Source organism: Numenius arquata, chromosome 1, assembly GCF_964106895.1.
Source record: "Numenius arquata chromosome 1, bNumArq3.hap1.1, whole genome shotgun sequence".
In the NCBI taxonomy this organism is placed as follows: domain Eukaryota; kingdom Metazoa; phylum Chordata; class Aves; order Charadriiformes; family Scolopacidae; genus Numenius; species Numenius arquata.
Window position 1 is genome coordinate 135,331,167 of NC_133576.1, and position 18,678 is coordinate 135,349,844.

Here is an 18,678-nt window from a genome sequence, read left to right on the forward strand (position 1 = left end):
TCTCAGGATTGCTTCACATCTTTTTAATATCAACAGATACAAAAGGACGTGTAATTAACATCTTTCCTTTCTCTTTTGAATGAAACCAGAAGCATCCTGACACACTTCAGGAACAAAAAACTAATGATCTGTTTAGACTTGTTTGGGTTCAGTAAGGCATATTTTGAAGCTCAGTTTCTAATTAATGTGACAGTTGTATATCACACTTCAAGGCACTGTCCCAGTGGGTTTCAGTTCTCTGTGGATCTTGGATAAAGAAAAAAAAAAGGTTGATATTCAGATGCTGAAAAGTGTTATATATTCTTTCACTACAACTGACTTAAATCTATCTACACCTGCTCAGGTTTTCATATAATTTAAAACAGAGTTCATTAATCTATCAAGAACATAGACAATGAAGGTTACATGGCGTTACAAGATAATTAGGTAAAGATATAGAGATGCTTGCATTGTGTCAAAACAAATAATGAAGTCTACAGTTATGTTGTTATTATTGTCCATCAAAAAATATAAGTGGATAGAGCTCCAGAACATTCCTGCCATTCTGGACACACTGATTTATTACCAGACTGAAAACAAAATAAAAAAGCATATGTCACAGGTAGTATTGCTGGCAAAATCTCCAATCATAAAGGAGAATTTCTGTGATTTTCAGCATGGTTCTCCAGTCTTCATTTCCCATCTTGAGCAACATGCTTTATTTGACCCTGCATTGATCTGAGGTTTTGGACTAGATGATCTGTGGAGGTTCTGATCAACCTCAACTATTCTGTGATTATGTGATACTTCTGCTCAATGCTTCTTTTTACTTCCAAAATCCTTCTTTTTACTTCCAAATTATGTTTGGTTTTTGCTTCCAAATTAAAATAGCATTAACAGATTAAGATGACTCAATATAAATGTCTTTATCATGGAGGAACCCAAGTAAATCTAGGTAAAAATCTTAATTTAAAAACCCCTTTTTTAGAGACATTATTTGTAGCTCTGAAGCCTTGTCTCTTGACAAGCTAGTCATGTCATCAGTCATGGTCTGGTTTTACATTCGATGGTTTAGGTCATTACAAGGCTGAGAAAGTTCCAGGTGAATGTTCCTGGATGCTCTCAGAACTGTCCTCCTGACACTGAGCTCAAGGGAAAAGTGTCATTTGGGAATGAGGGACCTTCTTGTTGCAGAGTGATGGAGATGGAGGTACCTTATGGGAAGGGCAGCAGCAAGCCCAGTGCCACAGAAGTGCCTGCCTGCAAGAGGAGGAGAGAAGGGCCAAAGGGCCATCCTGCCCATCTTCTCCAAATTGACCAGTTGAGTTGCCAAGTCCACCGTTTTTGCCAGAGGGCACCAGTAGTGGATGCTGCTTGGGACCAGCCTGCAAGAAATGTGCTGCACTTGCCAAGCAGCCCCAGGCAGAAAGGTCTCCTGGTGAGTTGTGCTGACACCCTGGCAATGTGTGAGAGGTAGGGATGGCCAATGGATTTGCTGCAGCCAGTGAATTGGGACGTGCCCAGCAGGCCAATACATTCCATTTCTGCTTAACTTTTGCTGAAAGATGACATAAAGCTAAGCTTTCCTTATCAGAAAGCAAAAGTGGTTACTCCTCTAATCTCAATCACCGGAGAGTTTGACATCATCCATTCTACTTTCTCCATTTCTGCCCCTCTATAGCCAGGGGAGAGTGTTAGGCAGCTTCAGAAGGTGCTTTATCATCAGATAAGTAACTTAAGAAACTTTTCCCCTTCTCCATTGACAATGAAACTTAGCCAGCAAGCCTAGATTCTGGACAGGCATCCTTGGGTTAATATATAAAATTTACCCAGCTAGGTTGGGATTCAATTCACCTAACTTGGTGTATCCATAGTATATAAGTTAGGCTATTCATCCTCGACTGTCTTTCAATTCAGTGGAGGAAAACCCAGGAACTTTTAAGGTTGGAGCCACCTCACGTTAAAGTAGACAGCTAAGATAACTCAAATAAGTCATTCCTATTTCACTCCACTGGTTCAAATTAAGGTAAATAACTCAGATGCAGATATCTATAGTGCAGATTTCTAAAGATAGAGGAGGTGAATCCCAAAGTTTGATCAGATGAATCTCACTCTGATGCTATAGAACAAGGTTTCTTTGTAATTTTTGTAGATAAACCTGCCACAAGCTATGCTTCAGCTTTTTGAAGAACTATTGATGGCTAAACTGCTCTTTTCATTAGAAAAATAAAATTAAAAAATCCTTACATTTTCTCAGTGTCATCACTGGTTTTGATTTTTCTGTTTCAGTTTGTGACTCTCTTACATCCATAGTTGCTGCCTGGATTTGTTTTCTTTCATCAGACTAAATAAATACTTATGAACTTTCCTATTTATTTCTTTTATCTCCCTCTATACTTACAGCAAACAAGAACTCTTACAACTCAGCAGCATCCTTGTACTCCAGGAACACAATGAGTTGGGATACAGTGGGAACTGTGTATGACACCAGAGTTGATCCTCTGGTGATCAGACCAACATCAGCCCCCAGTTGGGATCCATCTGAACGAGTTTGGGATAGAGAGCATGTTAAGAAAGCAAGCAAGTTTTTACTTGCACATTTATCTTGCTAATCAGGTTTCATAGGGAATTAGGGGGAAGAAAAGCACATGATCGTGAAATGGGAACAGTGATGTAATATTATGTTTGTTGTTTGCTTGTTGGATTTTGACTTTTTTTGTTGTTGTTTGTTTGTTTGTTTGTTTTAATCTGGTAAAATATAGTAGTGATTCTTTCAGGAACAGAGCTGCTCTACTGCAAGGTGTTTCTGAGTGGGATCTGTTTTTTTTGCGGATCACTGGGTTTCCCAGAGTAGACAATACTGTATTACTTCAATGAACCAAACTGAGAATTTTTTTGTAGAGTTTTTCCTTTGTCTTAACAAAAGTATGTATGACCTCTAACCCACAGGATGCACTTTGTTGGCACAATACATACCATATTGTAGGAATGAACTACTTTGCTGAACAGCACATTTATTGTCTATACCGTACTTACCTGTAAACTAATCAGATAGTGTTTGAATCAAGACACAACTGGAAGATAAAAAATGCTCTTCTGTGCTAATTAGTCCAGTTCCACCGTTTATAATGTGTCCCCATTTTTATTTTTATATTCATTTACAGATATTGAAATAAATTAACTTTCGGTGCAATTTTACAAAACCCAAGGAAACTGAGACCACAAAAACTGACACAGTCACAGTCTGACAAGTCACAGAAGTGGGCAGTTGTCAGTTTTAATTTTCTGGGAATTGGGGAGAAATTAAGGAACAGGTTAGGATCTCACAGAAGATAAGTGCCATTAGAGGGATAAAAAAACATAAATGTGTAGTGTGCAAACCATCTAAACAATCCATTTTAATGTGTGTGTTTTGTTCTGAAATTTTAAACATATTAATAACTGATTACTATCCAATATTATATAGAAGCCTCTAATCAACAAGCATATATTTTTCCAAAGAAGAAACTACCACAAATGATGTTTGTGACTCTCTCACCGTTTCTCAGCATACTCTTTTCTGTTCATTTTTTTCTTCTTTTTCAGTTTTGAAGGAACCTGAAACAGATGGTTGTAGCTAAGTCCATGATTATGATGCAGAATTTGTGTGTGTGGTTAGTGAGTCTCTGTGGAGTGTTACTATAGATACTACATTTCTATGCATATAACCTACAGGTCATCTTTAAAAATGAAACAAAAATGAGATGTGGCAGAAGTATGAGCTACACCCAAAAGAAAATTGTATACCCTATCCTCAATTCCCACAGCATCTTTTCTACTACTAACTCCCTATAGATTGCTCCACTTCTCTCAGTAACCCTCTTTTGCTGTTTTTTCCCTCCTCTTTATTGTATATCTGGTTTTGTGCAGGTTTTCAGACAACTTTTTTTCAAGGTAGAGTACCTGTATGGGATTATGAGATAACAAAGTGGAAATTAAACAGATGAAAACATGGGCAATACCTGATAAAAGTACTCAAGGACATTTTACAGTTGTGCAATATTGTTCTTTTCACTCTTCCCCCCTCCTCATGCCAATCTCTGAAACCTGCTCCACAGTAATATTATATGAAGAAGTTTCTTCAGTTGAAAAAATGGGTATTTACTCAGTCTAAATTCACATTTAGGCACACAGAGAGAAAAGGAAGAAAATCAAGCTGTGAGTGTGTCTAAGTATTCATTATGGAAAACCCTACTCTTGGATCTATCATCCTTCCTTTTTTAAAAATCCTGACTGTGATACATTTTTCAAACAAAATTAACTTTCACCCACAATCCTAAAGCATGGAAATAAAAAGGCAAAGGGAAGATATGTTTCCTTTCAGCCTTCAGATTATCTACAACACTATCCTTAAAATATGTCATTATACACCTTTCCTTTTTGTGTTCAACAGATCCAAATAAATAATTTTTAATATATCTGTGATGGTCTTGGTGAATTGAATTCTGAATAAGTAACATTCATATCTTTGCCTTCAACTCTCACATCATTATCAAATCTTGAGAATAACATAATATTCTATATTGGTTCTACATCTATATGAAAAACCTGGAGATACGAAAATCTAATATTCTCATCTGTTTGGGAAGATTTCTGTATTAGTATGGCTGAAATAATTGTAAAGTTCATGTTTGTCATTATAAAATGTTGTTGGGGGGACCTCAAACTGATGAATTATTTAAGGTCATATTTCCAAAAGTATGACTCAATTTCTCAGCTAAAAAGGACATCAGTTATTAAAGCTGATGTCTCTGTCTTCTGTCTTCTTCAAACTTAACAGAAGTTTAAAATTCAGCCTGAGGTTTCTTATGGCAGCTTATGATTTAATTTAGAACAACCTCTGAATAGCTACACGCAAAGACAAAAGAGCCAGGGATTCCCCTACTGAGAAGTGCTAAAGTACAGAAAACTCTGTTACTGTTTTCAGTCTTCTGGAATTTCATTTCTGTGTAGGTTTTTGTTTGCTGTTGCTTTTTTTCCCCCTGCTCCCTGAGCATGCTACAAATTAAGCTATATTTACTGCTATGTGGGAAGTACCGGAAGAACCTGAGGTTGATGCTCACAGAAGCTTTGCAAAAAATTTGTGGCCAGTTATATACCTAACTGTACAGAGATATAAATTGCACCAAAATCTCCAAGCTATTGAACAATAAAACATAAAGTCTTTTTTTTATACGAGTGAAAAAGCTACAAAGCGCCTGTCCATAAAAAAACCTGAGTATAGGAGTTTAAGAGGAAGTTTAGGCGATCTGTGCATGGCCCTTTTCAGTCACAGAGGAATCACAGAATCACAGAATCTTCTTGGTTGGAAAGGACCTTTGAGATCATCGAGTTCAATCACAAAAAAACCCACAAACCCACCAACAAAAAAACCCCACAAAACAACCACACAAAACAAACACCCACAGCCACACACCATGCCCACCCACAAACAGACACAAACCAACAATCTCGGGCACTAGAGCATGCCCTGAAGTGCCATGCCTACACGTTTCTTAAATACCTCCAGGGATGGCGACTCCACCACCTCCCTGGGCAGGCTGTTCCAGTGCCTGACCACTCTCTCAGTAAAGGAATTCTTCCTAATATCCAATCTAAACCTCCCCTGCTGCAACTTCAGACCATTTCCTCTGGTCCTGTCATTATTCCCTTGGGAGAAGAGGCCAACACCCACCTCTCTACAACCTCCTTTCAGGAACTTGTAGAGGGCAAAGTGGTCTCCCCTCAGCCTCCTCTTCTCCAGATTAAACATGCCCAGTTCCCTCAGCCTCTCCTCATATGACTTGTTCTCTAGACCCCTCATCAGCTTGGTGGCTCTCCTCTGGACACGCTCCAGCACTTCAATGTCCTTCCTGTAGTGAGGGGCCCAGAACTGAACACAGTACTCAAGGTGAGGCCTCACCAGTGCCGAGTACAGAGGCACCATCACTTCCCTACTCCTGCTGGCCACGCTATTCCTGATACAGGCCAAGATGCCGTTGGCTTTCTTGGCCACCTGGGCACACTGCTGGCTCATGTTAAGCCGGCTGTCCACCAACACCCTCAGGTTCTTTTCTGCTGGGCAGCTTTCCAGCCACTCTTCCCCAAGCCTGTAGCGTTGCCTGGGGTTGTTGTGACCGAAATGCAGGACATGGCACTTGGCCTTATTAAACCTCATCCCATTGGCCTTGGCCCATTGATCCAACCTGTCCAGGTCCCTCTGTAGAGCCTGCCGACCCTCAAGCAGATCAACACTCCCACCTAGTTTGGTGTCATCTGCAAACTTACTGAGGGTGCACTCAATCCCCTTATCTAGATCATCAATAAAGATATTAAACAAGACTGGCCCCAAAACTGAGCCCTGAGGGACACCACTGGTGACCGGCCGCCAACTGCATTTCACCCCATTAATTACAGCTCTCTGGGCATGGCCATCCAGCCAGTTTTTTACCCAGTGAAGAGTACATTTGTCTATGCCATGATTTGCCAACTTCTCCAGGAGAATGCTGTGAGGGACGGTGTCAAAGGCCTTACCAAAGTCCAGGTAGACAATGTCAACAGCCTTCCCTGCATCGAGAAGGCGGGTCACATGGTCATAGAAAGAGATCAAGTTGGTTAAGCAGGACCTCCCTTTCATAAACCCATGCTGGCTGCCCCTGATCCCTCGGCTGCCCTGCACTTGCCATGAGAGCTCACTCAAGATGATCCTCTCCATGATCTTTCCCGGTACCGAGGTCAGACTGACAGACCTATAGTTTCCTGGATCCTCCTTCCAGCCTTTCTTGTAGATGGGCATCACATTGGCCACCCTCCAGTCATCTGGTACCTCTCCTGTTGACCAGGATTGTTGATAGATAATGGAGAGAGGCTTGGTGAGCTCTCCTGCCAGCTCCCTGAGTACCTTTGGGTGAATCCCATTCGGCCCCATAGACTTATGCGTGTCCAGGTGCATAAGCAAATCGTTAACATTAATTAGACAGAGTCTAATTCAATGTTTGCAATGTTTTATTAATGACAAATTTCTAAAGGGTATTTTCCAAATAAGCTCAAGAAAAATTCTGGATCAAGCAATTCTTTTGATGTTAGATTGGTTCGTGATGGGCTACATGTGTAAGAACTTTTGTTTGCCAAGCAGAGTGAAGCAAAATTGAACACCAAAGAGTACCAAAGAGATAATACACTGGCATAGATCTAGACCATCAGCTCTTCTAGAGCAATAGAACCATACCTACCCACAAAGCAGAAACATCTGTTGCCTTTGAAAGCTGTCAGACACTAACTGTGCTATCAAACTTTTTCTCCCTGAGGATATATTAGTTAAATCATAAGTTTTAGCATTGATTCTTCTTGACAGAGAACAACCAAGTGCATAGAATATTTGCGAATTTTCACCACACTTTGTTACCCAGCAGTTTACTCTGCAATAACGTTCACTTCTTATACAGTACTGTTGATCAGAATCCATAGATCTCAAAATAGCTGAAAAGGTGGACAAATGTTACCGTAGATGTTATAAAACTGGAGAAGTGTGGTAGATTAGAAGCTACCTCATAACTGGGAAATAAAACTGTAGTCATCTGAATTCTGCCTGCTAGAAAACACTATGAAGTAAACCCCAACAAACCGAACAAACCAATAAACCGGAAGAGTGGCAGAAAAGTTTCTTTTAGTTGCTAAAGAAATTTTCTGTGCTAGGCCTTAACTCACCTGTGCTGGAGCATCTGGTTACATATTTCATGAAAGCTCCAGAAGGCAACTAGCACGTGAGATTATTAACTCAAATTAATAAAAATTAAATAACTTACAGTTTCAATAACACATCTGGCTGATAAATCCATAGAATTTTTGCTGTCAGACAAAGAAAATGGGTGCTATTTTTAAAATAAGTTCAGGAAATCTTTACCTGCCATATCAGATTTTAGATATCTGATTTGGAAAAATGTCTTTATTTTTTTCAATGAATTAGATCAGAGCTTCCACCTCTCACTTATCAGAGAAAGTTCCTTTTCATCAAGCCTGCTCCATTATATTGCCACCTACATAAAATGTATTTGGAGAATTTAATACAAGAATGCATGCCTGCTGGAAAATATATATACTGCATACAATATTATTTTATGTTTCAGTATGTTTTTTTCACAAGTCCGATGAAATATCTTCAATCCATTTTCTCTAATTGTAAGTATTTCTTTTCAAAATTTAGAAGTGGATATTTTTGATCAGAAAACAGAAGGTAGCAAAGTGACCAGTAGACTGTGCTTCATGTGTGAAATTTGATAATGCAGAATCCAAAATGTATCATAGGTTTTTTTCTCCTTGGCAAAAAACAAAACAAAAACCCAAAATCAAGGCATTGCATTGCTTTTTGGGGGGAGCAGTGGCCATTGATTTCATTCACCTTGTGTTTAAGTCAATGAGAAACATCCGGCTGACGCTGAAGTGAACAGGCTAGGCCAGTTCTTGGCTCTTTTGAAAGTCACAGCTTCTGACATTAACTCTGTGTTGCTCAAATTTTCAATACCGAAAAAAGAGAATGTAAAAGAAGACTTTCAAATAAGATAAACTTGCATGAATTCCGACTACAGCATTGGCCAAAATACAGTACTATGTTCCACTGAAGTGTATAGCATACATATAAAAAGCATGGGTGATGCTTTTGTTGTCTGTGCTATACTTGGACCATGAAGGGAATAAAAGATGATTTTACAATAGATCTTCAGGGCTTCCAGGGGTTAGAGGTATAAATAAGAAAGAAATAATCCAAAAACATGCCCAACCTTACTAGAAATTACTAAGGCTCAGTTGTTGATAAAATAAATTGAAATTAATTTCTCCTGGTGTGTAAATATACCAAAATAAAGACAATCAAAGATAAAATTTTCTGTTTTCTTTTCAAATCCTCACTTAGTCAGATAAACCGTAGTAATCACAACAGATTAGCTGTTTTGACTGAAATACCTTGAAAAATTCTATAAGTTCCAGGAAGGTCCCACTGTGTTGACTAGTAAAATTGAAAATAAAAAAAAAGACATTTAACATCTGCGATTCTGCCTTACCAAGTGTGATCTCATGAAGCACAGGGAAATTATATTTTTATGTGTTAAGTGACACTGAATAAGGGGGAGTGGGGGAACAGAACTAGGTAATAGCAGTATATCCTAGTTCTGGACAGGAACAGTTTGAGGGAATTTTATAAATTATTTTAAAGACTAAAGGAATTAATTTTTTTGCAGACCTCTGTGTGCAGTTGCAGTTCTTTGGCCAAAGATATCTTGAATGATGTTAGAAGCTAAGTAGGATCCAATTCTGTTCTGTAATTCAGCGAGGCTACCTGAAATTCCCAGATTTGGTATGCATAGCACAAAGATTAAACATAGCGTGGCAAACTTGGTGAACTTAGTGAGTGAACTAGAAAACTTCATTAATTCCTGTTTTCATCGCTGAGCTGATTGATTAGAAATTAAGCATGGAGTTACATGCTTAAATATGTAAATGACCTGATTTTGCACATGAAAAACCCCAGAATTAAACATATAATGAGAACTGTATGTTAATCTATAAACTATCGAATATAAGTCAAGGAGGTGAGGTATAGTGGGACAAGGAAGGAAAGATGTCTGCTGGACTTTAGAGTGTATCATTGTATAGTGATGCATCTTTCAGAAATCATGGCATCAAGGGTACAAAAAGCTGATCCTTTTTCTAAAGCACATGGCACAAAATGGCACAAACTGTTATGATAGTTCTGCAGGAAGTTGTGGAATTGCGTGCTACCATCATACAAAACTCAGATCTGTTTGCTGCTAGTGCTTTTCAAAATATAACATTACTTTATGTAAAGATCACAAAGTAATTTTATGTAATGACACGTAGCCTCCTCAACGACAACTTCAATCTTAAAACATCGTTTAAGCAAATGTGGATATGAAGATATTCAAGCACAGTTCTAACACAAAGTTATTGCTGAGTTCTTCCATATGTTACTTTACCATTTCTTAGTCTTGGGAAATAGTACAGTGACCTAAACAAATAGCCATCTATAAAAGTCTTTGTAAAATGTGCTATACAACCATAATCGACCCTTCATGAAAGAATACACGTTATCATTTTTTTATATTATTATATTTCCCTTTAATCTTGGAGAATGAGTAAAGTAACTGGTTGGATTCATATGCCTAACAGCACACATGGGAAGCAGTCCTCATTTCATGTCTCTTTTGATAATGAGTGCTACCGTACTGCAGAGAAAAGAAATCTTTGATATGCCTTCCACTCTTCAGAAACTTCCTGCCTGCTCATGCATCACTCATAGGAACATTGTCAAACCCTGCAGGCAAGGATTGCTCATTCTCCTTGCTGTTTTCACTCTCTAAATGATTTGCAATGTAAATAAACCAGAACAGATTAATAGATTGTGAGGGACAGAGAGAAGTAAGAGGAGGAAAAGAGATATTTGAACTTGGTATGTGATTTTGCTTCTACAGCAAAGATTTTACAGCATAGATTATAGAGCAATAACTGGAAAGAAATCCAGAAGACAAAGACAAGGCTCCCTAGCTGTATTCACAGCATCTCCCATCCACCTAATCTCTCCATTCACAAATCAGAATTGTGCAGCGCATGATGATTGCATCAGCTATTCTTTTATTCATAGTTTAAAAGCATCATAATTAATAAAGGGATTGTGTAATGGCCAAGAGAATATATAGTCAAAGGGATCATTTTATTCTTCCTGGTTCTTCCTGGTACTTGTCCGCTCTGTAGATAGCACCAAAATGGACAATTAGAAACTTTTTTGAGATAACGTTGTGAACACTCCATGTTCATGACATCACAGGTAGTAGTATTTCACATACAATGAAATGAAACATTAATGATTGTTTTGGGGTTCAGTTCTGATTAAGCTCTGTTAAACAAAAACATCACCTCACTACAAACAGACCCTTACCATGGAGTAAGGTCTGATTCTAGAAGAATTTGCCATCTACATGGTTTCCTCATAAACCCTCATTTCCTTTACTTGTTTGCTAGGGAAACTGAAAAAAAAAAAGATATTAATCACAGTTCTCCTCCTACTAGTAGTTCACACTTTCTCCTGAATCCCTGTACACATTCATTTCATTTTCTGTGAACTCAGTTTTGAAGGCATATCAGGAAGTCTCTAGTCAAGCTCTCTCCTCAAAGAAGGGTCGTCTAGACCAGGATGCTCAAAGCTTTTTCTGGCTGGAAATTGAAAATATCTAAGGACAGAGATCACACAACTTCTCTAGGCGGCTGTTCCAGTGCTTAATTATCTTTACAGTAAAAATTCCTTTCCTTATACTTTACTAGGGCCTCCCCATTTTAATTTAGGTTTAGTTTAGAACTATTATTTCTCTTCTCCTGCAACTTAGTGCAGAGGCTAACTTTGCTTTCTCAGTATCCTTTTCTTTGGCACTGGAGGGTTGCTGTTAGGTTCCCTCTAACCCTGTCTTCTCCAGGTTAAACAAGCCCAGTACATTGGGGCCAGGTGTGTGCTAAGGCCAGATGTTTCTGTTAAAGGATTTCTTCCTCACTATGAATGTTAGGTAGTTTCAGAAAATTTATAGTTTGAAGAATTCCATCATTCAGAGAAATCAGTGAGGAAGCAGTCAAGATGAATATATAGGTAAAGGAGGCATCACCCAGATTACGTCCACTAATGGGTACTAGTAATGGGCCCTGATCACCTTCACTGGGAGCTTCCACAGACACACTTTGCCCATAGACCCAGAAACCCCATATCATCTCTGCCAGTCCCTGCCAGAAATGTGTCATATGCTTGTTTCCAGATCCCTCACAGCCATGCCTGGCCATGGACCCAGCTGATCTGGACTCTGACCTGTGGATTGATTTCATGGCCTGATCTTGAACCTTCCTCACCAGCATGAGCTTTCCTAGGCTCTTGGTTGGACCTGGTAGCATCTCCAAATCTGCCCTACTCACTTGCTGGGAGTTTAGATGGTCCCTAGCTGGTGAGATCCATAACCTGGCGGCCCTTGGTGTGCCCTAACTTGGACAAATGAATTTGTCTTATCTTGCATAGCATCATTCATCTAGATGGAAGAAAGATCTAGTGTAAAAGGGAGCACAAAGTAGAATTGGAAAAGTAATTGCAATTCTGTAAAGTTGAATCTCTTGTTTGATCCATTGGTAAAAATGAATTTCCCTTTTCCTAGAGGCCATCAGAAATCTACTCATTTTATCTGAGGAAGTCAAAGAATTTCCATTAGAGGTGACTGTGACAGCACATGTCCATGCTTTAGGGTGTCTTGTGGGACAGCTCTTACAGTGACTCAACGTGTGTGGGAGTCAAGCAGGTGACAACACAAAATTCGTAATCGGTCGTCTGGGTAACAGTTAAAAGCTGGAATAATGAGATGTTAGGTACGTGACACTCGACAGGATATTGTCTATAGAAACTGGCCTGACCTAACCATGTGAGATTTATGGCCAATGAGATTTGTTCAGACCCTTGATTTTAACCACGAAACTTTAAAAAAATTAAACAAAATTGTTCAGTAGGCTATCTCAACTGCACAAAGCATGGGAAAAGTTTTGTATCAGAGACAAAATGACCAGATAGCAAACAGAATTCCTGGTTTTATGGCATTAATGAGCCACAACATTAATTATGTTAGAATCCACATAAAGATTTGGAAACAGAACTAAACTGTGGAAGGGAAGACAGCCACAAGTGAGAGACATGAGAAAGACATGAGTAGAAAAAATGTAGGTGCTCCATCACTTAAATTATCTGCTGTTTTTATATAAATACTTGTGACTATTTTATGGGAAAGAATCCATTAGTTGTATTTTTTCCAAGGAGTACAACTTTCTACTACTTCAAGAGCATTAACATTATATTTGGTGACTAGTAAAAAGCTCACACAGGATCTTCTTTAAATTGAGTGTTATTATTTATACATACAGCAAGCAAACGTAAGTGGCTTTTGAGGGTTTGGTCTGGTAGAAACAGCAGCTATTATCCATTATTCTGACTGGGAACATAGAGAAGCAGTTTCTAGAAAAGCTATCTTTTACTTTCAAATGCAACCAGCAGGAATGAAATCAGCTTGCTTTAAAGAACATGGAGACTGTTGATTTTAAGCAGCAGAGGATAATGCCAAAGCAGCTTAAAGCAAGAAAGAAGCCAGCTTATTGCAGTGGAGTCAGTATATTCAGAATAATGAGGGAGGGCAGACGTTTTCAGAGAAAGCCGTCTTCTTGAGTTTTGTTGAGAAGGACAAAATTTTTGACCTCTGTTAAAGGAGAAATTCAGTAGCGACGAACAAAAGTGCAAAAACCCCAACTTCATCTAACTAATTTATTTTAGAAATACATAGCCTTTGGAGATCCTATTTATGATTCTTTGCTCCACCAGGATAGTCTATAAGCAGTTGAGGACAAAATTATCTGACACAGGAAAACAGTTCTTTAAAGACCTGGTTAAAAATAATTTTAATTTATAAGCTAATTAAGATTTGTATTTTTAAATACTCAGGAGGCCCATCCGATGTTCAGAGAACACACACAGCAGTTTTAGTGTGGATATTCTCTATATTCATGCATAGTGAAGTAGGTGAAGCTTTGTGTGAAGAATTAAATTCACGTATGTTATCATGATGTTACCATGATCACAGCTTGCACTATATTCTGCCAGCTCATACACAGAAACACATCTAATCCAATGTCCTTGTTAATCACCAACAGACTCTTAAGTAGCCTTTTATCTGTTTTTATCTGTTTAATGGCATTGTGTTCATACAAAAGACTGTTACTTAAATCTAGAAAAGAAAGCTAAATATATCACTGCAATTGTCTTTATCAACCACATTTCCAAAAGCCCTGTAAAGTTTGCTTGATGATCTATTTTCCAGCATATTATGCAGACTGACATTGACTAGACAAGATTTCTGTTCCAGTGTCGTCTTTTTTTAGAAAACATTTTAGGCTAGTCAGCCTTTAATTGCTCAAATTATCCTACCTGATCTTTTAAAAATATATAGAAAGTTGTTTTTCTTTCAATTCACCTCAATAAATTAGCATTACAGTTCAAAATGCTTAAAAAAAAAATATTTTGAGTTATCTGTAAAATCAGTTTTACAGTGTATAACATTACTAGATATCTTTTGGCATTTTCTTTAGCTAATACTAGAACAAAAGTAAATGATTCAACCTGCATGAAATCCTTACCCACCCTCCTGCTGAATACATCGTGTCAAACACAAAGAAAAGAGTGTTTTTACTTTCTTATTGTCTTATCCTCCTCAATGAATGTAAGACATTGCTAGGATTCATTTTGCTCCTGTTATGGTTAAAAGATGGACATTTTATTCTTTATCACATGATTCATCATGGATTTTTTCAGAGATATTATTTATATTCTGTATAACTTCCCTGCATTGCTTCACTTTTCATATGCAATTCAGTATGATTAACTCCTATCTTTTCCCTCTATTTCAAGATGATTTCAATAATTCCCTCTGAAGGGCAGGTAACACCTCAAACAGCATATCCTTTTCTGTAACTGTTTCATTAGAGCATTTATTAAAGAATTTTTAGTGCCTACATTCATATAAATTAGTGTATTGAAAGAGAGTATGACCCTCTTAGAGTGGGACAGTCACATATAAATAAATCTTTACTTCAATTCTGACAAAGACATTGTGTAACAAGGACATCCTATATCCTTTACTTTTATATGCTTCTTAGATAAAAGCTACATTTAGAATAAGGAGAAAAACAACTTTTCCGCTTCCATGTGCTGCGGTTTGAAAGTTTGTGAATGGCATTCATTTTGCCAAGCACAGACATAAGCAGCAGATCTAGAGACACCAGGCTGTGAAGCAGCCATTTCCTCAAGGTCATAATTCATCTCATCCTGATGTTGGCATCTAAATTAGGCCAGATCAACTGTCTCTTAATTTGCTTATTTATTCTGCACTGATTGTAAAGGGCCACCAAGATGGCTGACAAGACTGTATTTCGTGTGACTCTTACCCTGTTTGAACATTCATCTACAACAAGTCATTAGAGGAAAAAATTAGCTTATTTTAAAATCTAAAAATTTAGTGCAGATACTCTAGGAGGCCATGACTGATCATGATAAGCTGCAGTTAAAACACGAATAGAATGAATATGCACAGAAGTTATATAATCACTTTTATTGTACTCTTCAAAGTCATTGTTTAAACATGAAGTATTGGTAGGCTGATTTGTGCAAAGTTGACAATAAGAAAGAAAAAGAATTACTTATTTACACTGAGAGAAATGAATTTACTGCTGGTGCAAGTAGGCAGTTTTGTTTGAGTCAGTGAACAGGATTGTTCTAAAAAAAGAAAACCTCTGGAAAGCTCTATTATTTTTTGTCCTGTAGTTCTCAGGGAAGGATTAAGCTATAAATTCAATTTAATTTTAATTGCTTTAGGTCTCTAAGGAACCAGTACGTAACAAATGGAGTCCCAGAGGTGAAAGTACTGAATTGGTCCTAGCATTATGTTTAAATGAAACACACAAAAAACTTTTTAATTAGCAGGGGCAGAAACTGAAATTATTTAGGATTTTATTTAATCTGAGGCAAATAGCTTTGAATATAACCATTATCTAATTATACTGGTTTAATACTGTGGAGATTTTTACACTTGTATATGAAGAGGAGCTGAATGCTTAGAACAAGGAATAAATTCTTTATTTCCACTAGAGAAAATACGTTATCATCTGCTTGACCTATGGCACAGCAATTAAGGATGCAGAGCTCAATTGTCTAGAGAGATTATACAGAATTCATTCATTGAGCTGGAAATGTTTAATTAACACATGAATCATAAAAAGAACATACATTGTTATGGTTTTGTGGAGTCCCATAGAACCTTACAAGAATATACTCATTCAAAACAACAAAATAATAACCCACACTTGGAGGGGCTGCTTTGCCAAATCCATCTGCTGTGTGGGCAATCTTCAGAGTTCTCCTGTATATGAGATTGGGTGAAGTTTACCAGTGAGCAGAAATTTAGGAATTCTACATTGAGATCCAGATTTTCAGAAATTTGTGATTTTAGTGGGAGTTAAGTATTGCTGAGCATCTGATTCTAAAATCAGTACCGTGATATAAGGAAGGGAGGAAACTCAAGAATGGAGTAGGAAGTGCAATTGCGTACGTTCATGTTAATAGAGGACTTTAGGTATCACCTTATAGTACTCTTCCTGCTAAGCAGAAGTAATTTGATGGCTACATACCAACACTCACAATCATGCTGAAAGAGCTACCTTTCCTTCTCATCCTTTTGTTCCTCAGAATGACTTCAGGTTCACATGTGGAGGCTTGCTACACATTTACAATTCACTTTGACCATTACAAGCCAAAGTATTTTAGTGTCAAATATTTAAAGAAAACATGGTCAATGATAGGGGAATTTATGGCTGAAAGACAAACAGAATTGGGTAAGGTTTTTAGCATAAATCCATAGGTACGTGATGTCAGATCTCACAATTCTGTTACAGATTTGATGGCTGAAAATGTTCAATGATTAACAGTTGGAGCTCATGCACTTTGGAGATGTTATAAACATGGGAGGGGAGGGGGAGAGAAACACAAGGCATCATTGACGGCATCAATGTAGGGAGGAGAGAGAGATATCACAAATGACACCAGAACTTTATATCTGTTGAAAGAGAGAGGTTGGTGAAGTTATAAAAACAGTGGAAATGGGGGAAAAAAGAGGAACTCACTTTGAAACACTGTCAAGAAAAGAAGAGGGAGAAGTTGAAGAGATTTAGCCAAAATAGTACTTGAAATTTATCACAAGAGAGTGCTAGTGCACATGTGGACAATATTGCAGAGAAAAAAGGTCTTTGAGCAAGGGACGAGTCCTAGCGCTAGTGATAAAAATCAAAAGGTGATATAGGCAGAAAGAAGGGCTAATGAGCCTGGCACACAAGTGAAGAAACACTTTGAGTTAATTGGCCAGTGGATGAGGAACATCTGATTTCACTGTTTAAATTTGTCTCTCCCTTTCCCCTGTGACCTCAGACGGGATTATTTATGCTCCTAAGAGAGTACGTAGACATGTAAAGTGATTTTCAAAGTTTTATAGACAATAATTTTGATTGACTGTTTGACCATCCCATTTTCACAATCATAAGCGATGTAAAAGTGACACTAGAGTCACAAAGAAGTATATTCTGCAAGGCGGTCACTCAGGAAGACAGTAGGAGATCCCATTAGTTTATCTTAGGACAAAATCAGACCCAGAATATTAAAGGCTTTAAAGTCACTATGGGAAGACAGAAAGAGACAAACACATATTTTGATCCAGATCTTCTCTGTGTAAGAAAACTCATAGTTATTTAAGGCCATCAATTACTTGACTCACTTTTATTTCAGTAGCAGTCAGGCCTTGAGATATTTAAGAAAATACTATTAAACCCATTGTAATTAATGTGAGTCTATTGCTTAGATATCTCAAGGGGGTGAAAAGGCACAGAAATCTGGAGAGCTTGCCAACAGAAGGCAGGATGTTGGTTAACAAGGAGACAACAGAAAACAGAGTCCAGAATGCAGGGTCCAAGAACACTTTCATTTAGAAGATAAAAATGTGCTGGGAAAAGTTAGCATGACTAAGTGTTACTGCAGACTGAGGCAGGAGGTACAGGTTGGAGGTATTAAAAATTTACTGCTGGCTACCCTCCAGAGGAGTTTCATGGCTCTCACTAAGGGCAGAATTTGGCTTACTGTCTGTACAATGCGAACTTTTCCCAACTACACTGCATATGCTGCTTGCTACTTTTTCTTTTACCTTTTCTATGCTTCACAGTGATTTGTCACTGTGTAAAGGACTTTTTTTTCCCTTCTTGTGAAAAAGCATAAGCAAAAATGGCATGTCTGCTACACCTACTTAGCCGCACGAGCGACTGACTTGCTTCAGTAGCATGAATTTGTTTTCATCTCTCTTAAGTAATTACTTGCCAATAAAACTGCTCCTTCATTACTTTAGAAACCTTTCTGGTGTCTTCTGAGCATTGCCTGCATCTCAGGCATATGGTCTTTTCTCTGTAGATGCCCCCAGCTTCATCCATTATTGTTACTTTAGGAGACATCAGCTCTTAATCAAGAGAATGCTGCGTAAGGCCATGTGGGTTTGTACTTTTTCAGTCAATCCCAACAGCTGCATGCACAAACATAAATTAAACTATTAAGAATCTAAGGAGATTATAATGACTGCAATTAACTTCCAACTTATTTAATAAAATGCGTGTTTCCAAAGAAGGGTCATATAAAAGGAACAGATTGCATGCAGTTATAAAAAAAAAAAAAAAAAAAAAAAAAAAAAGTACTTTGCTACTCATATCCAAAGAGTGGCAAAAGAAAAGTTTGCTTTGATGTGATTCCAAGGAGACCACAGGAAAAGTAGAGAATGATTTGGTTTATCTTGGGCTACATTTTCACTTTGCGTAGAGACTGTTAAACAGTCTGGTGGAATTGATACAAAGACATCCTTGGATGTCTGTTTACTGTACCGAAGCAACCTTATTCTGGTGAAGTATCCTTTGAACGCATTAGCATATTCTAGCTTATTTTAAAGCTTTTTGAAATGCATAATAACATCCTATTTCTTTTTATTTTTTGTCACAGAGATTTCTGGTCTTAAACTTATGAGG